The sequence below is a fragment of the Balaenoptera acutorostrata genome, chromosome 18, assembly GCF_949987535.1.
Source record: "Balaenoptera acutorostrata chromosome 18, mBalAcu1.1, whole genome shotgun sequence".
Classification (NCBI taxonomy): Eukaryota; Metazoa; Chordata; class Mammalia; order Artiodactyla; family Balaenopteridae; genus Balaenoptera; species Balaenoptera acutorostrata.
In genome coordinates, this window is record NC_080081.1 from 78,620,237 (window position 1) to 78,643,818 (window position 23,582).

The 23,582-nt window shown below is 40.5% G+C and overlaps 1 protein-coding gene across 3 annotated transcripts in view; it reads right to left on the reverse strand.

The window, feature by feature from the left end:
* Positions 1 to 753, reverse strand: part of TNFRSF19 (TNF receptor superfamily member 19) — a 92,281-nt gene extending 91,528 nt beyond the window's left edge. For all 3 annotated transcript variants that reach the window (XM_057533200.1, XM_007164210.2, XM_057533197.1), the window contains exon 1: positions 284 to 753. The gene's annotated coding sequence lies outside the window, so the exon portion shown is untranslated. The remainder of the gene's footprint in view (positions 1 to 283) is intronic.
* Positions 754 to 23,582: the final 22,829 nt, after the last annotated feature.

The window sequence follows — 23,582 nt, forward strand, 5'->3', positions numbered from 1 at the left end:
GGGTGATTGCTAAAGTTAGCTCTCTCCCTTTCTGTCCTGTTGGAACAACTCATTTCCAAGTAAAATGTGCGCGACAGATTGCAAACCCTTTGTACAAACTACTGAAACGGCACCGAGTATCGTGTTTCCTCTCATCCATACACATAGTATTCAAGCAGAGAAATGCTCGCGCTCTCTGGACCAGAACCACCTTTTCTGAGAACTCGCAGGAAAAGCGAACTGAAAGCCACAACGAAACATGAACGCTGCGCCTTCAGCGTGCTGAGCTCTTTGCAGTACTCACCCTTTTCGGCAGCTGAGTTTCTCCTTGGCAGCGCTTCTGTGCCAAAAGCTCTACCTTCCCCAAAATGTATGTCAGCGCAAGCCCAGACGAATCTTCCAATCCAGGAGAAGAAAAAGAGCCCTGCAGATCAAAGGCAGACGAGCAGCGAGATGAAATGCCCGTAATCTGATCGGTGATCAGTTGCAGCACATCAAAGGCAGGCCAAGTTTGCGTGTGTGCGCGCAGGGTTCCTGGAACGCTCCTTTCAGCAGGTAGTCGCCCTCCCGCCTCCCCGTCCTCGGATTCTTTTGTTTGACCCGGATCACGTTGCTTTCCTCCTTTTTCCTTGCACCCAGTTGGCCCGGCGGTGCCCCCAGCCCGGGCTGAGTGGCGGGACCGCAGCGCTCGGGTCCCCACGCTGCGCCCTGATTGCGCGCTGGAAGCTGTGCCTGGTGCCAGCGGGCCGCGCTGGATCCCTTTCATCTCGCCGAGCCGCGGATCCCATGACATCACCGCGCCGGGCCTGGCAGGAAGGCTGCACCGCCCGCGGGGAGCGCGCCCCGCCCCGGGAAGCAGGGCGGCCCGGCCTCTAATCGCGCTGCACGCCTGCGACTCACGCAGCGCAGCTCTGTCATCTGCTGCCCAGCTGGAAGGCCTGGCGGTACTGCGGGGTGATTCCAGCGGGAAAGGGCCCCTGATCCACCCTGGCTCCAGAGGACAGCATGTAATAATTGCCTCTTCCTTAGAGAAATCACAGTACTTCCCAAAGACCGGGGGTCCAGTATCCAGAATGGTTCGGAGAAGCACCAGGACACTGCCAGAGGGAGAGGGTGACTTCTTCAAAGTGTGTTTTTGTTTGCAGTGTGACAAGTCCTTAAGGATTTTAAGTAAACTGTCTTTTCTTTGAAATTTAAATTGTTAGACTTTGCCAATTAAACAGCAGTACTTTAATTAATTAACGAGATAACCAAGAGTTACCTAGTGTCTGATCTCTGTCACCCTCTCAATTAAGGCCCTGGGCGGACACTTAATCTTAGTCTTGGTCTTAGTTTGGGATTCAGAAAATTAGATTTTAAAACCACGTGTACTTCTTAGATAGGTGTAATTTATTAGCACTTGTGAAGCATTTAAAATTCACAAAAGAAAAGAATGATGTAGAGCATAGTCTTGCCCCGTGCTTACCCCAAAGCTGTGCTCCTTGCCTTTTAGGGCCGTTTCTGCTAAATCCATAGTTTGAACTCTTTACTCACTAAAAATCATCACATTAGTCTATTTATCCATAATTTAAGATTAAACTTCGTACTTCCCTGGTGGTACAGTGGTTAAGAATCCACCTGCCAATGCAAGGAAAACAGGTTCGAGCCCTGGTCCGGGAAGATCCCACATGTCGCGGAGCAACTAAGCCCGTGCGCCTCAAGTACTGAAGCTGCGCTCTAGGGCCAGTGAGCCACAACTACTGAACCTGTGTGCCACAACTACTGAAGCCCGCGTGCCTAGAAGCCCGTGCTCCACAACAAGAGAAGCCACCGCAATGAGAAGCCGTAGCACCACGCCCGCACGCACCAACCAATGCAGCCAAACATGAATTAATTAATTATTTTAAAAAAAGAAAATATGCTTCAAAAAAATAAAGAAATTTATTGCACATTATTTAGAATTGTCTTGCTACTCTTCCTTAACAGTAGCAGATTCAATAAAATAAGCTTATTTTATTTTTAGTATTTATCCAAATAGAAAACAGAAAATTCCATCTTCTTTACCATCTAGGTTACAGTGCATTTCTGAATTGCAGACCACTCTTTCACAGCCTGAAGGAAAATTTTCTATTTTCTAATGGCAACTTGCCAACTTTTAGAAGGCCAGTTAAAAATATCTTTGCAAAACTTAGAAGACAACAGAATTTAATTTATATAACTTATATAACTTCCCTTCCTAATTAGTTTCATCTTATTTTTTCCTGATGTGATATTAGAAAATGTAGTTTATGGTGTGTTTATTTCCAGACTTCTATGATTCTCGAACAAATTTTGATAGCAAAGTTTTTGGTTTCAACAGTTAATGAGTTCAGTATAACATTTAAATAGTCACTTTAGGGGCTTCCCTGTTGGCGCAGTGGTTAAGAATCCGCCTGCCAATGCAGGGGACACGGGTTCGAGCCCTGGTCCGGGAAGATCCCACATGCCGCGGAGCAACTAAGCTCATGCACCACAACTACTGAGCCTGCGCTCTAGAGCCCGTGAGCCACAACTATCGAGCCTGCGTGCCACAACTACTGAAGCCTGCGCACCTAGAGCCCGTGCTCCACACAAGAGAAGCCACTGCAATGAGAAGCCCCCGCTCGCCGCAACTAGAGAAAGCCCGCGTGCAGCAACGAAAACCCAACGCAGCCAAAAATAATTTTTAAAAAATTAAAAAAAAAATAGTCATTTTATCCAACATTTCTTGTATAATTTTCCTCCCTCACACATCATTTCTCAAAGATGCTCAGAGCTTGGACAGTATGTGATACAGGTGTGATTTCCCATTACTTCTCCAAAGTACACCAGGAAAACTCCTGTGATACCTGGACTCCACGTAACGTTTCCTGGGCTCCACTGAATGCAAATAAAATATCTCAAAGGACAAAATATTTCCCAATGGAAATAGGAAATATGCCCATTTCTTCTCTGAGTTAATCCAACCTTGCATCCAGTGTTAAGTCCATATTCCATCAAACTGCCCTCAGAAATTAGGTTTCCTGATACACCGACATATGAACTCATAACACCTACATGTTCTGTAAGGCTCTATGGATAAGCAAGTAAACCCTAATGTCTTGATAGAGCTCAACATCAACAGAAATAGGTGAGGGGCTGAATGAGGATTCTTACAGTTCCACTGGAACCTGGCAGGGGGCATTTGAAAGCAGGGACTTCAATGAAAACCACTCAAATGATCCTCGCTTTACACAAATCTCATCAGGGAAGATCTGTAGTTCAAAATATGTCTAGCAATGCGATATCATCTCCAGTGGGGGAGTGTATTCACCAAGTGGCTGAAAATTATTTTGAGTTGTTTGTCTTGTGGCCAAGACCCCCCACGTGTAGGATGAAGGGGAGCGAGGTTCGGGCCCCGTGTCACCAGGAGCAGAGCGTGGCTGAAGGCCGCCTGGAATGAGGCCTCCCGACCTGGCTCATTAGGGCTGAGCCCCGGGCCGCAGAGCCCCCCGCATCGTGGAGGCGTGCCTGCACCGCTGTTGCTTTGGCAGGACTCCAGCAAGGGGAGCCGCTACACAGCTTTCCTCTTTCCCCTCCAAGAAGCTCAGATCAGAGCAATTAAATCTGATGCTGTCACCACAGGCTACATAATGATCGGTTTTAACAACACCAAGTGTCAGTATTTTATTGCTGATTCCTAGTGCCACGTCGTGTGTAAATGGCATATTTCGCTCTCTTCCCCAAGTCCTGTCTCTGCCACCTGGCTGTGCCGTGGGGCTGGGCGGCTGTCTGATCCACAGCGAGGGGCCCAGGCTGCCTTTCGGTGCACTTAACACTGAGGAGACTGCACTTGTTCATGTCAAAGAATGGAGGGGGCTTCCTGAGGTTCTTGAGGAAGGGGTCTTATGTCCCCCAATTGCCACTGAGTGCTTTTTTCTTTCCCACACCTGAGACATGCCTCCTTTGTTTCGTTACCTTGACAGGCAAATCACATAAATTCCACAATTGTGAGATCTAGGCTCAGGGAATACATATTATTTTTTTCCCATCACTTTTCAGAGTTCTTGGAGTTCCCTAGAAGTCTTCTCTAATGCCATCTTTTCCAAACTTTCTGTTCAGAGGCTATATCCTGGATGATATCTGTTAAGCACTGCTTTATATACATCAGTGGGGAGGAATCATTTTAGAACTTGTTTCATTTACACACTTTGTGTGTGTCTGTGTGTGAAGTAGCTCAATGTCAAGGAAGGAGCATGGGCACTGGAGTCAGAAAGGCCTGAGTTTCAATCTCTCTCATCATCTCTTACTGGGTAACAGCTTGGAGAATTGGGGTAAACTGGCTCAATTGCATCGAGCTTCATTTTCCTAAACTATAGTTTAGGAAAGGGGAAGGGGACAACATCTACCCCGTTAGTGCCGTTGAGACAATGACCTTATGTGAGAGTATCCTGCTCCTGGGTATTTGTCCGACGAAATGAAATCACTGTCTTGAAGAGACACCTTCACCCCCATGTTCACTGCAGCATTGTTCACAACAGCCAAGACCCAGAAGCAACCTAAGTGCCCACCCACAGATAAATGGATAAAGAAGGTGAATGGTTGCTTGTGCCAGGCTGTGTTGGCTTGAATTCCAGTATTTCCACATGAAATTCCGAGTGTGAATAAGTCACTTTAAACTTCAGATTCCTTATCTCTAAAATTTGGGACAATAATGGAAATATGTATGGAAATATGTTAATATAAATGTTTCAGACATTACATGAAATTTCTAAAAATCTTATATTTGTAGTTGTATGGAAATATGTATGGAAATATGTTAATATAAATGTTTCAGACATTACATGAAATTTCTAAAAATCTTATATTTGTATTTGTATGGAAATATGTATGGAAATATGTTAATATAAATGTTTCAGACATTACATGAAATTTCTAAAAATCTTATATTTGTATTTGTATGGAAATATGTATGGAAATATGTTAATATAAATGTTCCAGACATTACAGGAAACGTCTAAAAATCTTATATGTTCTGGTATAATGTTATAAGTAATAATCCTAGTTATTACTTTAAAATGTATATCTCAGAAATAACTAATTTTCTTGTCAACTGCGTTATTATGAACTTTCATCAATTCTTTAACCATGGTCATTTTTAAGTCTTTTGTCATTTACAGACAGTTCTGGGTGTACTCTGATGATTTTGCAAATATGTTCCTATAAAAGGGTTTCATCTTCAAGAAATTCATGGAAAAGACTCTGACAAGTACAGGTTTCTGGTAACTGACTGTACTGCTGAACTGAATGAATAAGCATTTTCAGAACTCTAATGAAAAACTGATGAACTCATAAAAGTGCTAACAAAAGATCAAGATGAAAAAAAAGAAATTAAAAAAAAAAAAAAAAAAATTTGGGACAATAAGTGTACCTACTCCCTAAGGTTTTTGTCAGCCTTAGAATAGTACTGGCATATAGTAAGTATGGAACACATCTTAACGCCCAGCTATTTAAAGTATTGCTAAAAGAAAGTCATTTCTGGGGCTTCCTTGGTGGTGCAGTGGTTGACAATCTGCCTGCCAATGCAGGGGACACGGGTTCAAGCCCTGGTCTGGGAAGATCCCACATGCCGCGGAGCAACTAGGCCCGTGAGCCACAACTACTGAGCCTGCGCGTCTGAAGCCTGTGCTCCGCAACAAGAGAGGCCGCGATAATGAGAGGCCAGCGTATCGCGATGAAGAGTGGCCCCCGCTTGCCACAACTAGAGAAAGCCCTCGCACAGAAACGAAGATCCAACACAGCCAAAAATAAATAATAAATAAATAATAAATAAATTAAAAAAAAATAAAGTCATTTCTGACTGTATCAGGTGAGAAAAAATTCTCTTTGGAAGAGAAAAGCACCCTGTATTCTGCTTTTTCTAAGCATTTCTCATGGTGAAGTCAAAAGATATTTTGCATTTTGTCAAGCAACATGTTTTACAGCATTTGAAAGTGGACAACTTTGATTTTTTTTTAAACTGCTACTGTGATATTTTATATTATATTTAGTATTATATTTACTATCAAAAAGTCCAAAGAGTATTATGACAATTTTCAGAGGGGATACTTCATTCACGTTCGAGGTTAAGGATTCACCACTCCTTAGATAAATGTATAAGATTATAAATAAGATTCTCTCAAAATAAGAAATGAAGTGTATACTGTATGCATAAACTTCAATGATTTAAAAGGACTTTCATATACAGGCACAGCTAGACAGTGAGTGAGTCCTCCACTACTGGAGGGGCAGAGTGCCCCCAGAGAAGGATGTCTGGTCCTTCACCAGCTAAGGGTATGGTGGAGGGCAGGAGTCACCATGGAGACAGGGAGGAATGATGGGAAGACAACAGGAGTGGCCTGTGTGTGCTGGGGCTGGGGGCAGCATTTTGTGAGCCTGCCATCCTGGTGTGGTGCAGGCTGCCTAGAGACAGGGCACAGGCCTTGAGATGCTAGGAAGGCCCAGAACTTCTTGTGCTAAGACTAAGGGTAAGGTCTGGAGGGGCTGCACATGACATGATGAATAGCAAAGACCTCAGCCCCTGAAAGATGTAGCAAGTCCGACCGGTAAAAAGTCAGAAGTGAAGGACCCTGGGGCCCAGTGCACCTGGGACGCTGCCAGGAGACAGTCTATGATCAGAGGCAGGGAAGTGTCCAGCTCTCCTCAAATGCCTTGATGATCTGACAGCTCATTTGGGGTCTCCAAGAGGTTTGGAACATAATGGAACACTCAGTTTTCATGTGCATTCTGCAGAGCTTTAACAATAGTTCCTGGTTAACCATTTCCCTTCAACCTGGTCCTCTGCTAGGTTCATAATCAACTCCCCCAGTTCATAGGCTAGGAGACCAAGGGTCTGAAAAGATATATCAACCTTCCAAGGTCACACGGCTAAAATCAATCTCAGGAGTGTATGACTCCAAACCTGTGTTGTTTTACACTATTGCACTATTTTTTCTATTAATTAAATATCTTTCTAAAACACTGTTTTAGTTTTCACAAGTAGGGAGCCCTGCCAACTTAAGTGTTAATAGCCTCTGTAAATTACCCTCGGCTTCTTGCACTACAGAAAACCCCCGTAGCAGGCGTATGGGTCCTCCTATTAAAAATGTTAAATTTCAAGGACTGGGTTTTTTTTTTTCTGATTACAAAACAGTATATATTTATTATAGAAAATTGGATAAGTACAGAAAAACAAAGTAAAAAACATTATCCATATCACCCATAATCCTAATTCATTCTTCTTAAAAATTCTTCATAAAAAATTATATGGATTCAAACGATTAAAGCAAGGAGCTTGGGACTTCCCTGGTGGCGCAGTGGTAAAGAATCCGCCTGCCAATGCAGGGGACACGGGTTCAATCCCTGGTCTGGGAGGTTCCCACATGCTGCAGAGCAACTAAACCTGTGCGCCACAACTACTGAGCCTGTGCTCTAGAGCCCGCGAGCCACAACTACTGAGCCCGCGTGCTGCAACTACTGAGGCCCACACGCCTAGAGCCCGTGCTCCGCAACAAGAGAAGCCACCGCAATGCGAAGCCCGCGCACCGCAACAAAGAGTAGCCCCCGCTCGCCGCAACTAGAGAAAGCCCGCACGCAGCAAAGACCCAACACAGCCAAAATAAATAAATAAAATTTTTTAAAAATTTAAAAAGCAAGAAGCTTTTCATTACTGGCAAATCCTGAATGGAGAAGGCAGCTAGCAAGCTGGTTTTTGACAAGGGTGTTCTTCCACTTATGTTTGTTTAACCTTCTGGTCGGTATCTTAAGTGCTACTTCCGTGTGATATTTAATACAGGAAATGCGTTGCTGCTGCTTTATCTCATAATCACATCTACGTGCAAAGCTCTAGGAAACAAGTATCTCTGAAAATCACTCCCTTTATTGGCAACCTCTCTGACACTGGGGGAGAGACTGCAAAATAAGACACTGTCCTCAAATGAGGTTGCTAAGAAAAAGGTCTCTTGTGTTGGAATTCGAATAGAAATTGCACGATTTCCTCTCTAAAGGTCTAGCATGAAAAGAGAAATGTGACTCAGATCAGAACATCGGTACAGGAACCTGTAATAAAAATTCGAAGTACACTGAAATGTGTACAGTGAAAAGGAACTCCCTTCCTTCCTTCCTTCCATTCTAATCCCATTACACAGGCCAACTCTGCCAGCCCTGTGATGGGAGCCCTTCCAAACGTGCGTCTTTGCAGGTGCACACACTGCACACACACCACACCAACCATACCACGCACACACAGCGTGCACGCACCACACCATGCCTGCACCACACACACTGCACACACACCCGCCACACCATGCACACACACCATGCCTGTACCACACACACTGCACACACACCCGCCACACCATGCACACACACCGTGCACACACACCATGCCTGCACCACACACACTGCACACACACCCGCCACACCATGCACACACACCGTGCACACACACCATGCCTGCACCACACACACTGCACACACACCCGCCACACCATGCACACACACCGTGCACGCACCACACCATGCCTGCACCACACACACTGCACACACACCCACACCATACACACACACCGTGCACACACCACACCATGCCTGCACCACACACACTGCACACACACCCGCCACACCATACACACACACCGTGCACACATACCATGCCTGCACCACACACACTGCACACACACCCGCCACACCATACACACACACCACACTGTGCACACACGCACACACATTTACTTATTTTTAAACAAAAATGTGGTTATGCTATATTCTGCTCTATTGTTTTAAAACTTACCTTTTGTACACTAAATATATCAGAATGCTAGCATGATATTTCCTTATTAGTGGATATTAAGTTATTCCCAATTATTCTGTTAGTGTAAACAGTACCATAGTTAATATCTTTGCCAGCAAATGCTAATATTTCTTTAGGAAAGACTCCTAGAACATTGCTAGGTGAAATGATACAACATTTTATGGTATCTCTGCATTACTCTCCAAAAATGTTTTTATCATTTAGTATTACTGCCAGCAGCATATAAATATGAACTCTTTTACCCCAACCTTCACCTTTGCTTCACATTGAGATTTATCGGTATTTTCCACTTTTTTTTTGCCAATTAGATAGGTGATATCTCATTTTAATTTGCATTCCGTATTAATTACAAGTGAACTTAGGCAACTTTTCACATATTTATTGGTCATTTGTATTTCCACTATTGTGATTTCCTGTCTTTTTCTCTTATTTAATGTGTTCTGATTGATTTGAAACAATAATTTTGGTACTATAAATAATAATTTATCTGTTATATATGTTGCAAATATTCTCTCCAAATCTGCTACTGCATTTTAAACTTTTCCATATTTGTATACGCATTTAACACAATCAATCGTTATTCTTAGCTCAAGGCACACTATTATCTGCTTACAGACTCTTGTGACGTATTTTACTTTATTCTATTTTGTTTTGCTGTATTGTATTTTACTTTGTTTTATTTTACATGTTTTCCCTTCTATCCTCATTCCTAACTTCATTTCCTATTCCCTTCCTCCAGTATCTACCCTTGCATATTAATGCACAATGAAACAATTTTACATTTTATTTTGCCCCTGATTTCTGGATTTTGTGTTATGATTAGGAAGCCTGACTTCTCCGAGCTAGTCTCCTTGTTTTTACCAGCAATGTCAACCTAGCAAGTGACCTCCAGAGTACTTAGTTTACATACTAAAGGGTTTTCAGCATTTGTATGTGTGATGTGATTTACAATAAGAAACAAATATTCCATCAGCAGTACTTATCTCTGTGGGACTCTCTATCTCTACAGCACTTGCTGGCCCTATCATAGCTCCCCACCACACAGTGCTATAAATTGGTCTCTGTTTCCACTTTGCACAACAGACCCTGAGCTCCTGGAAGGAACCACGAGTCACTCATCTTGGCCGACCTCGAGACCAGCTCAGTGCCGAGAACCAGACAGTCAGTGGAGGGTGAGATCAGGGGGTGAAATGTACCATTCATCACTGTGCGATGCAGTTCGCCCACCACAATCATCTTGCCACTAGGTAGAAAGAAATCACCATAGTCCCAACCTTCAACACTTCCTTTGGTAAGCCTGTCCCAGCCTATGGGGAGAGTGTTACAGGGCTCCTGGCAACTCAGTCTTCCTACGTCAGACTTAGGTGTGCCCAACGGGAAGCTCTTCCACACAGAGAAGCTGCACGGCGCAGGGCTGCTCCTGTGCTGGGGGAGAAACCATCCCTCCCGGCTCCGGCCGCTCTCCGTGCGGACCACAGTGAGGGGCCGACACTCAGGCAAGTCTTGCCCAAGGTCATCTTCCCATTAGGATAAGAGCTGTACTGTGAATGAACCTGATGTGTGAATTTAAACATCTCTTCTTAGCAATAATAAAAGTGGGAGAATTTGGAAATCTGGCAAAGAAACATTTCCTAAAATTTGCTAATTGTAGCTTTAAGAAAAATGAAATTGAGACCGTCATATAGTCAGAGAGCACTGCATTTTTGGAAAGAAAAAGTTTTTGCCGTAGACTGGGAATCAGGCCCCACGGTGGTGAGACCTGTTTTTTTTCTCTCCTCAGTCATCAGGCTGGTGCATTTTGGAGAAGTCAACCAGCCTCTCTGATGAGAGCGGTTCCCTCAAGCTTGCTTCTGGTTCTTAAAACCCTGTGATTCTAACCTTTGCATTGCTTGATTAACAGAGATGCTACATATGGAACACATTCAGTGATGGCCACTTTAGAAGCTTCCTATTTGTATATGTGTACATGACTTGGCTACGTAAATCATATTCTGCCAAAAAGCAGGTACAACATCACTGATGGGATCTCTAAGGATATGAAAGAATTTGAGCAACAGGTAGAAGAAGGTGGGTTAGTAAGCATTAAATGTTGGATAATAAGGTAAGAAAGACAATGATTCTCAGACAAGGGAAGTTATTCACGGTTAGTTTCTACTATGGGCATAGTGGATCTAATGCTTGACATTTTTCAAAAACTTCAGTTGCTATTTGTAGGAAATATTTCCTGATATTCTGGGTACTTTGTTCTTCCTTTACTTTTACCTTTACTGTTTCACATTATGTCACCTCCAAGGAAGCAAAATAAGGACTTGCCTTCTCGGGTGTTAACACCTTTCAAATGTTTGTAGGACTCTTATCGAGAACCCAGGCAGCATGCCCTCCCTCTCCACCACTGCTCGGTCAGTCTACACTCTGCCAGGCCTTTCGACCTTAATGCACAGCCACTCCTTTGATCATTTTGCTGCCTTGCTCTGGACCCTCTCAACTGTATCAACTTACTCCTGTTAACAAATGCTGCTATGCGCAGCCCAGCTGTAGTCTTCGGAGAAGCAGACTGCAGAGAAAATATTCCTTTGCTGTTCCGTGATGTAAATCCGTGGAGCGTTTGACCCAGCTCAAGACTTTCCTTTTCACTCTAACTGAAGTTATTTCAAGCACACAGTTAAAAAAGCTGGCCTTTCAAGTTCCTAACAATAATAAAATGTGGGATAGTTTACCTGGGAGGAGGGAGTAACAGAAAGGACTTTTTATTGTCATCGTCTGCTGATGGATTGTTTCTACCTTCTGATTTCCTTTACTGGAGCCAGTCAACCATTTTAACTGAAGTAGATAAGCTTTAAAACAGGAATACTATTGGGAGAGGATAGTTGACCTAAATTCCCACTAACACGTAACTATTTATGTATTCAATTAAAATAGATAAACTTTAAAACAGGAATACTACTGGGAGACCTAAATTCTCACTAAGACACAACTACACTAACTATATATATATTTCCTATAATAAATTTTTAATTCTGGTGTCCAAAGTTCAAAGATGAACCACAGAGAGGGGAAAGCAGCTGGGAGAAGCTTACAAAAAGAAGATTAAGAAAAGCAGTGATACATGTTGTACTGTGTATTTCATCACGTGGCCCCCGGCCAGCCTTGCCCTTCGCGCTCCTTCAGCGACCGGGTCAATGCCTTTCAGGCGTCAGTAGTGATTCTCAGCATCTCACGTGGGGCATGGCACAGTGGATGGCCAGTAAAGAGTGGCTGAATAAATAAATGACTAATTTCTGTTAGGAGTGACCTGTTTCTCAAATTTGATCCCCTTGATTCTGTTACTCTTTTGATGGGTAGATTAGCATGTACTCTCTTTTCTAAGCTACGCCTTATGTTGTACTGTGTCATCTCTATTTTTCCTCTATAAATTCTTTGGTAGTATTCTCCAAACGTGAGTGTGTCCGGGCCGCCCCGCCTCTCCACACAGTTTATCCCAGCATTTATGCCCCGGGGACACTTCTCAGCAACTCGGTGCAGCGGGAGCAGCCTGACCTGTGCAACAGCGCCTGCCACCCGCCTGCCCTTCCTTCGGGGTGCACAGGGCTGCGGGGCTGCGCGCTGGGCCTTCACCCCCACTCCCCTCCAGGCCTGCGGGTCCCCGGTCCCCAGGGAGGAAGACCTGCCTCTGCCCCCAAGGAAGGCTCGCAGGGGCGAGGGCAGAGGGGAAGGAGGGGAGGGCCGCAGAGAGCAGGAAAGGCTTACCCTCCGTGCTGATCCTGGAGTTAGAGACAAGTCATACAATATACAGCAAAGGAAGGAAGGAAGAGAAGAAAGGAAGGAATACAGGAGGAAGGAAGGGGAAAAAGGAAGGAAGTAAGAGGAAGGAAAGGAAGGGAGGGAGGGAGGAAGGATCCTTCCAACCATATGTTCTAACTGGGAGGAAAAGTAAAAGGCCCTTCTCTCTTTTTTATTTTCAATTAAAAGTTTTAAATTACAAAATATTTCAAATACCCAAAAACATGCAAGTGGATCTTACCAAGATTCTAAATTTCTAGTTACCAAAAAACATCATTAAGAACGTGGAAAGCAAGCCAGACTAGAGAAGGATATTCATGATATGAGGACCTGAAGAGCCTGTCTCAGAACAGATGAAGAATTCTTACAAATGATAAGAAAGGCAAAAAACCTAATTGTTAGATGGGGCACTTCACAAAAGTGGGCTCCCAAGGCCAACAAGTAAATGAAGGTGCTCAATGTTATTACTTAGAATTTGCACAGCAAAGGAAACCATAAACGAAACAAAAAGACAACCTACAGAATGGGAGAAAATATTTGCCAACAGTGTAACTGGCGAGGGATTAGTCTCCAAAATTTATAAACAGCTCATGTGGTTCAATATCAAAAAAACAAACAACTCAATCAAAAAATGGGCAGAAGACCTAAATGGACATTTCTCCAAAGAAGACATACAGATGGCCAAGAGGCACATGAAAAGATGCTCAACATCACTAATTATTAGAGAAATACAAATCAAAACTACAGTGAGGTACCACCTCACACCAGGCAGAATGGCCATCATCAAAAAGTCTACAAACAATAAATGCTGGAAAGGGTGTGGAGAAAAGGGAACCCTCCTTCTCTGTTGGTGGGAATGTAAATTTGTAAAACCACTATGGAGAACAGTATGGAGGTTCCTTAAGAAACTAAAAATAGAGCTACCATATGACCCCGCAATCCCACTCCTGGGCATATATCCAGAGAAAAACATGGTTTGAAAGGATACATGCACCCCAATGTTCATTGCAGCACTATTTACAATAGCCAGGACATGGAAGCAACCTAAACGTCCATCGACAGATGATTGGATAAAGAAGATGTGGTACTTATATACAATGGAATATTACTCAGCCTTTAAAAAGAATGAAATAATGCCATTTGCAGCAACATGGATGGACCTGGAGATTATCATACTAAGTGAAGTCAGACAGAGAAAGACAAACATCATATGATATCGCTTATAAGCTGAATCTAAAAAATGATACAAATGAACTTATTTACAAAACAGAAACCGATGCACAGACTTGGAGGACGAACTTATGGTTGCCAGAGGGGAAGGAGGGGAGGGATAGACTGGGAATTTGGGAATGACATGTACACACTGCTATATTTAAAATAGATAACCACATATATGCATTAATATATGATATTTGTTTTTCTCTTTCTGGCTTACTTCACTCTGTATGACAGACTCTAGGGCCACCCACATCTCTACAAATGACCCAATTTCATTCCTTTTTATGGCTCAGTAATATTCCATTGTATATATGTACCACATCTTCTTTATCCATTCATCTGTTGTTGGACATTTAGGTTGTTTCCATGACCTGGCTATTGTAAATAGTGCTGCAATGAACATTAGGGTGCATGTGTCCTTTTCAGTTACGGTAAAACAGATAGCTAGTGGGAACACGCTGTAAAGCCCAGGAAGCTCAGCTCAGCGCTCTGTGAGGACCTAGATGGGTGGGATGTGGGGAAGGGAGGTCCAAGAGGGAGGGGATATAGGTATACATACAGCTGATTCACTTCATTGTATGGCAGAAAATAACACAACATTGTAAAGCAATTCTATTCCAATATAAATAAATAAATAAAATAGATAACCAACAAGGACCTACTGTACAGCACAGGGAACTCTGCTCAATACTCTGTAATAACCTAAATGGGAAAAGAATTTGAAAAAGAATAGATACATGTACATGTATAACTGAATCACTGTGCTGTACACCTGAAACCAACACAACATTGTTAATCAACTGTACTCCAGTATAAAATAAAAATGTAAAAAAATAAAAATAAAAAAAGAAGGAAAACGCACATTAGAACCTTAAACAAGAAGCTGCCACAGCCACCAGAATGGCTAAAACCTAAGAAGACGGGCAGTAGCAGGTGCTCGTGAGGACTGGAGCAGCTGAAACTCAGACACCGCTGGTGCTGGTGTTGATGGTGCGACCACTTCAGAAAACCACTTGGCAGTTTTTACCAGATCCAAGCATATCCCTAACCTAAGACTCAGAAATTCTAGTTCCAGGATCTATGCAAGAGAAATGAAAGCATATGTACACAAACAAATATGTTCCTGAAATGTATAGATGCTTTATGCATAAAGGCCCAAAACTAGGGGAAAAAAATCAAACTCCCACCACAGGAGGTTAGATAAATAATTGTTATCTATTCACGCAAGGGAATACTATACATTTTTTTAAAAAAGTGATCTACTGCTACACGCAAGCACATGGATACATCTCAATGAAATTAAGTTGACTAACAGAGCGTATGTTGTATGAACCCATTTATATGAATATCAAGAACAGGCAGATTTACTAGTTATTGAAGTCAGAATAGTGGTTGTCTGGGGCAGGAGTGGTATAAACCTGAAGGAGCACAAGCAAACTTCATAGGGTGCCGAACATGTGAATGTTGATTTAGCTGGTGGTCACGTGGGCATATACATATATAAAAACTCATCAAGCTGTACATTTGAGATGACTGTGTTTTGTTATACAGATACTATTCATCAATTTAAAGAATATGAAAAATTATATGACAACAAGATGTGTCACTTAGATTTGTTTAATGCCAGCATTTGCCATATTTGCTTCTATTCTTTTATTGATTAAAACATAAAACACTACAAAATACATTTGGAGCCATCCCCACATCCCACCCACATTTCTCGGTCCCCAGAGGCAATCACTGTCCTGAAAGAGGTCAGCCTCCTGACCGCTGTGCCTTTATATTTCATTCTGAGCCTACTCGGCACCAGGCAATATTCCAGTTCCTGGGGATTCAACAGTAAATAAAACAGACAAACATTCCCGCTTTCCTGGAGCTGACATTTGAAAGAGTGCAGGGACAGACAGTGAGTAAATACGAAGTAAAATATATGCAGTGTTAGGTGAGAAGACGTGTGCTTTGAAAGTTTACACGTATGGATTTATGCTCCACAAATTCTTTTGCAGGTCTTTTCTCTGAGATTCATTGATGTTGATGCATGTAGATTGTTTTTATGTGCTGTATGACACTAGACGGTATGAACGTACTAGAATTCAGTTAATCGTATATATAACAAGTATTAATTGAGCATCTACTAAGAGCTGGGCATGGTTCTAGGCGCTGAGAATCATCTCGGCCATGTGGATCTTAACGTCTAATGTTTATTCATTGCCCTAGTGCTGAGCATTTAGGTTGCTTCCAGCTTTTCACTGTTACAAAATGCTGCAACGGACATCCACTAAACATCTTTATCTACAGCTCTAAGTACGCATATACGAGAGCTTCACAAGGGGATCTAAATGCAGAATTTAGGGATTTGCTAGCTGTTGCCAACTTGCTTTCCAAGAGGCTGTTCTGCTTCCCAGTACTCCTCAACCAATGCTTGGCTTTAAGCTTTGGCCAGATGATAAGTATGAAATAATATTTCATTATTTTTAGCTTCATTTCCCTGATTACGAGGTTGAATATCTCTTCAAATGCTTACTAGCGATTTATATTTCTTCTTCTTTGAACTACTCATTCATATACTTTGCCAATTTCTGCCATAGTTTGTCTTTTACTTATTGATTTGCTGAATGTTACATGTAAATTTTGATACTAATTTGTGGCCGGTTGTATGTGTATCAATTACCATTTATCTTTGCCTAAGTTATTTCTTTATACTGAAGTTAAAGAATGTTAATGTAATAAAATTTATAAATCTTTTTGATGAATGGATAAGGTGTTTGCTTTTTCTGTCTTGTTTAAGGGATATTTAACCTATTCCACAGTTATAAAGATATTCTCTAGTGCTTTCTTCTAGTTTTCAGTCTTTTACTTTTTACACTTAGATTTTTAAATGCATTTATGCATGGAATGAAATAGATGTATTTTCCCCCAGGGCACTGCCAATTATCCCAGTATATGCAATGTAACTATTTGCACACAATAAAATTGTATCTGAGATATTATTAGTAAGAGATGAGGTATTCAGCTTTTTAGTGTTCTGTTAAAGTAGTTCAGACTTTTTAATCAAAGATTGCTAGGAGCTTAAGATTACCATAGAAAAAACCAAAAAGTCAAATTCCTTCCAGGTAGTAAAAGGAGCAAAATTGGTTGAATACTTCATACTTTTCTCACTGATTCGTAAAGCTACATCTATAGTATCACATACACATTAAATATTTTTTAAAAAACTGTTCCTTGGTTTTCATTTTATTTTATAAGTTTATTTAATCTTAGATTTGGGTATAATACTTTTCAAGTTAAAGAAGGTCTCTTCCATTTCTTGTTTGCTAAACTTTTACAAAATCATGAATTTGTTAGAAATTATATGTCAAAGCTGTGATACATCTTCTAACATGATCATGAGATTTTTCCTCCTTTAATCTACTGATGAGATGAATTACCTTACTAGATTTTTCTTAAGTTAACTTTCTTGGGAATAAATCGAGTTGGTCAATCACAAACTGATCTAAGTGAATTTGATTACACATAACTCTTAGCTACTATTTTAGTAGAAAGCAGGAACCCCTGAAAAGTTTGTAGTAGGAGAAGGTTAGCTATTGCCCCAAAACCTCCCTACCAGCTATAATGAAAGCATATCTTAGACCAACTTCTGCACACATACTAACATTTACTAAACAGATACTGATTAAAAAGTAGATATGAAACTGGTTCTCTAATCTAGATGAAATTCCAGCTCTCTGTACATTTGAGTGCTCTGCATAAAATGCATGACAACATTCCATAGTTGCTGTCAGGCAAACATATTTGCCTAGAAATGGCTGGAGACAGGATTGTTTAAAGATTAAGCCTCGGGCTTCCCTGGTGGTGCAGTGGTTAAGAATCCACCTGCCAATGCCGGGGACACGGGTTCGAGCCCTGGTCCGGGAAGATCCCACATGCCGTGGAGCAACTAAGCCCATGTGCCACAATTACTGAGCCTGCAGTCTAGAGCCCACAAGCCACAACTACTGAAGCCCGGGTGCCTAGAGCCCATGCTCCACAACAAGAGAAGCCATCGCAATGAGAAACCTGTGCACCGCAACGAAGAGTAACCCCCGCTCAACGCAACTAAAGAAGGCCCGTGCGCAGCAACAAAGACACAATGCAGCCAAAAATAATTAATTAATTAATTAATTTTAAAAAAAAGATTAAGCCTCATACCATCACTAAGGGTTCAGACGACAGGCTCACTGAATTCTTATGGCCTATAACGGTGAGGAATGTCTCTGAAATATGCTAGCCTATCCCCATATTCTGAATACCTTTAATTTCACCAGTGAGAGCCCATTTTTCACATACATTTTGCTAATTAAGTGATGTCTCACATGCTGACTGAGGTAATACTAGCTAGACACCCCTGAACGTGGACTCATGGTCACGAATACTGACTGTGCCATGTCAAAACCTGAATTTACTGGAACAAATACAGTGTCATTCTTTCTTGGCTAAAGTACTTCAAATTGCAGAAAAAGATAAATAATTGATTCAATAATGTAACAAATATTTACGGTGTATTTTAGGTAATGGAGATGTAACAGGAAGGAAACAGACTGAATTCCCTGATTTTACAGAACTTACATTCTAGTAGGAGAAACTGAAAACAAAAAAAGGTGGGTAAGGGGAAGAAGGTTATATAACTAGTGTGTTAAAAGCTTATCAACAACTTCCACTTTCAGTCATGCTGTCATTGTTGTCATGGACTTGCCCTTCTGCCATGGAGAACGAGAAAAGGAGACAAAATTTTTGAAACACCTGCTTGAAGATGTTGGACCACAGAGAGCACAGGGGGTGTGATTCTGGATGGAGGGGAAACCAACAGTGTGAGTCCTACTGTCTTCTGGGCTTTAGACATGGAAGAACTTAATCAGATGTACATATATCGTATTACTTCTAGAGTTGAAAATTACAATACCTGGAAAGAGAAAACTCACTCACTGAGATTAACAGCAGATTAAACACTGCAGAAGGAAGTAAGTGAAATTATAGACGTAGCAATGGAAACTCCAAATTGAATCATGGAGAGAGGGAAAAAAAAGACTGGACAAAAATGAACAGTGCTTTAGTGACTGGGAAAGTAAGTAATTTAACGTATATCATTTGAGTGAGAAGAGGGCAGAAAAAATTTTTTTGAAATAAGAGTCAAAATTTTCAAAATTGATTAAAACTATAAACCAATAAGCTCCATAAATTCCAAGCAGAAGAAACATGAAGAAAAAAACCATACTAAGGCACATCACACTCAAGTTACTGGAAACCGATGAAGGGAAAATTTTAAATGCAGCCCCGGGGTGGGAGGGAGCATTATGTACACAAGAACAAAATTAAGAATGTCCCATCCTTCTCATCATAACCAGTAAAAGCCAGAAAACAATGGAAGGACATCTTTAAATTGCTGAAAAAAAGGGGGAACACAGAAGTATATATCCAGTGAAAATATTCCTCAAAAATAAAGACAAAATGGTCATTTTCAGACAAACAAAATCTGGAAAGACTTTTCCCCAGCTTGTACTGTAAGAAATGTTAAAAGATATTCCTCAGGAAGAAGTAAAATCATACCAGTAACTTGAATCTTAAAAAGGAAAGAAAAACATCAGAAATGGGAAATGTACAGGTAAATGTAAAAGACAGTTTAAAGAAGAATGTATTGTGTAGTTTGTAATAAATGTAGAAGTAAAATGTCTGACAGCAGCACAAAGAATGACACGGAGTGAAAGGGAAGTATCCTGTTATAGGCTCCTACATTACACATGAAAAGTTACAATATTATTTGAAGATATAAATTAAAGATATTTATTGTAAAATATAGAGCAGTTAATAAATATTAATAAAAGATGAATAGCCAATAAGTCAATAATGGAGATAAAAGAGAATATGTAAAAAATACTAAATTAATCCAAAAGGAGGGAGGAATAAAAGAATGAACAAGCAAAGAACAGGAGTTAATGAAAAAATAGACGGCAAGATGCCAGATTTAAACCCAAATGGGTAGACTTGTAAATAAAAATTATCTAAACAATTGAATTAAAAGTTAGAGATTGCCAAACTGAATAAAAATGCAAGGTCTGTAAGTATTTGGAAATCAAACAATACCCATGGTACTGTTGATAATGAAAACACAATATATAAAAATTTGTAAGGGGCAGTTTAAGTAGTATTTAGAGGTATTATATAGGCTAGAAAAAGAAGAACAAATGAAACCCAAAGTAGAAGGAAGGAAAAAAAATAAGGACTAGAGCACATATTCATACATTAGGAATCAACCAAACAGTAGAGAAAATCAGTGTAAGCAAAAGCTATTTTCTGTAATTATCAGTATAATCTACAAATCTCTAGCTAGGGTGGTTAAGAAAAAAAGACACAAATTACTAATGTTAGGAATGAGAGTGGGTTATCATACAGATCATACAGATATTAAAAGGATAATGAGATATTGTGAACAACTTTATGTCAATAAATTAAAAAACTTTAAATGGACAAATTACTCAAAAGACACAAACTACCAATATGATTCAAGAGGAAATAGAAAATATGAATAGGCTTATGCTTATTAAATATTTTAATCTGTGGTTAAATCTCTCGATAAAGAAAATTCCAGACTCAGATAGTTTTGGACTGCTGAATTCTACCCAAAGTCTTTCTATCAACCTTTGAGAAAATACAGAAGTGAATACTTCTTAATTTTATGATGTAAGTATTGTCCAGATACCAAATCCAGAAAATGACATTACAAGAAAAAAGACAGCCATTTATAAAGATATATTGTGAACACAGAGGCAAAAAGTCCTTAACAAATGTTAGCCAATCAAGCACATTAATACATAAAGAGGACAGTGCATCATGGTTAAGTGGGTTTCCTGCTGGGAATCTAAGGATGGCTAAAAATCATCAAGATACTTCAACATATTAACAGAATACACATAACTGCCAGATAATCTCAGTGCATGCAAGGAAAAGTATTTGACAAAATCCAACACCCACTAATAATAAATACTCTAAACAAACTAGGAATAAAAGGGAACTTCCTCCATCTGGTAATCTGTGAAAAACCTAGCGTTAACAACACACTTAATGGAGAAAGACTGAACATTCTCTAATACTGGGAGCACGGCAAGGATGCCTGTCTCCCCACTTGAGCTCAACATGGCCAAAACAGAAAGGCGAGAAGGAAGGAAGGCAGGATGTAAGGAAGAAATACAAATTAAGAGGAAGTAGTAAAACTGTCTGTAAACAACACCATTTACAATGACATCAAAAACATGAAGTGCCTAGCAATAAATTTAACAAAATATTGTAAAATCTGGTCATTGGAAACTACAAAACATTGCTGTGAGAAATGAAAGAATATCTGAACAAACAGATACACTGTGTTTATAGATTGGAATACTCAATATATATTTTTAAAGTATTAATTGTGGTAAAATACACTTAACATAAAATTTACCATCTTAACAATCTTTAAATGTACAGTAGTGCTAAATATATTCACATTGTCATGCAACCGATCTCCAGAACATTTTCATCTTGCAAAACTGAAACTCTGTACTCATTAAACAATGTAAGCAAACAACCCCTCCCAATAAACTTCTCTCATATCATTGACCAGAATGAGTAACATCCCTACCCTTAAACCATCAGCGGCAAAGGTGATTGGGATCACCGTGGTGTCACAGGGCAATCAAAGGTAACCACCTGGGCCTAAGAGAGCCCCCCTTTCCTGAGCATGTTGGGAGACTCCTGAACAGACAGCGTTCTTTGCAAGGAAGGTGAGGGAATGGTTATTGGGTGGGCCAGTAGCAGTAATTCCTGCAAGGAAAATCTATAGACTATTAAAGCATTTGTTTAAAGAGTCTCATGTGAGACAGGATATGATAGGAAAGCATCCTGCAGATAACCATAACCAAAGCTTTATTTGAATTGATGAGCTCTAGCAGGCTTTGTACTTAGGGGAGGACCTTAAAATGTATGCATATCTTGAAGCAGAGCCTTTAAAAACCAATGTGCTCCCCCATTGATTTGCTAAATCTTTTATAATAAATTAAACACTACTACTTTTCCTCACCACCATTTTCTGTTTTAGAAGTTTCTTCAGGTAGAAATTTTCCTTAACTTGTACTTTATGACCTCAGCTTTATCTCTTGTATCTTCCAAGAAATTAGGAAAATTCATTTGTTTCTCTGAAAGGTTACATCTCTCCCTTTCTTCTTCTCTCTTCCCTTCTGTCAATTTCTCAAACAATTAAGCACATCCTGTATGCAAGACTCTGTGGAGAATAAACAGTAAAATCCTGACCTTAAGGAAATCATAGTCATACTGGCTGATGTGTAAGGTTTAAATAGAGGAAATAAGGCTAGAAATGTTGGCTGGACCTGCAACACGAATGTCATGTATGCCCACTGTCACACTCTCCCCTCAAGACTTTTTTTCTTTAATTGAAGTGTAACCAATTCACAATGTTGTGTTAGTTTCAGGTGTACAGCAAAGTGATTCAGTTATACATATATATATATATATATATATATATATATATATATATATATATATATATACATTTCTCAGGTTCTTATAGGTTATTACAAAATATTGAGTAGAGTTCCCTGTGCTATGCAGTAGGTCCTTGTTGTTTATCTGTTTTATATATAGTAGTGTGTATATGCTAATCCCAGACTCCTAATTTATCCCCCCCTTCCCCTCTGGTAACCATAATTTGTTTTCCATGTCTATGAGTCTATTTCTGTTTTGTAAATAAGTTCATCTGTATCGTTTTTTTTAGATTCCACATATAAGCGATATCATATGGTATTTGTCTTTTTCTGTCTGATTTACTTCACTTAGTATAATAATCTCTAGGTCCATCCAGGTTTCTGCAAATGGCATTATTTCATTCTTTTCCATGGCTGAGTAATATCCCATTGTATATACATACCACATCCTCTTTATCTGTTCATCTGTGGATGGACATTTAGGTGGCTTCCATGTCTTGGCTATTGTAAATAGTGCTGCTGTGAACACTGGAGTGCATGTACCTTTTCGAATTATGGTTTTCTCTGGATATATATATGCCCAGGAGTGGGATTGCAGGATTTTATGTTGGCTCTGTTTTTAGTTTGTTAAGGAAACTCATACTGCTCTCCATGGTGGCTGAATCCCCTCAAGTCTTACTGTTTTATTTCTTTTCAACAAACGTTAACTCTTAGAAATATTTGAGATTTAAAGAAAAATTATGAAGATATTGAAAAGATTTCCCATATACCTCTTACCCAGTTTCCCCTATCATTAACATCTTACATTAGTATGGTACATTTGTCACAATGAACAAATCAATATTGATGCACTGTTATTGAAGCCCATACTTTATACAGATCTCCCTAGTTTTTCCTAATGTCTTTTTCTGTTGCAGGATCCCATCGAGGACACGTCACATGTAGTCCTCATGGCGCCTTAGTCGATCCTGGTCTTTGACAGTTTCTCAGATGGTCCTTATTTTTGCTGACCTGGACACGCTGGGGAGCACTAATCAGGTATTTTGTGGTCTGTCCCTCTGATGGGATCATCTAATGTTTTCCTCACGATTAGACCAGGGCTGTGGGCTTTGGGGAGGAAGTCCCCGGAGGTGAAGTTCCCTTTTCACCGTATCATATAAAATCAAGGGCATGTGCTGTCAACGTGGTTTATGACTGTTGATGTTGCCCAAGGTCTCCTGGCCAAGGTCGTGTTTGTCACTCTCTCCCCTCCCCTCTCCGTGCTGCACTCC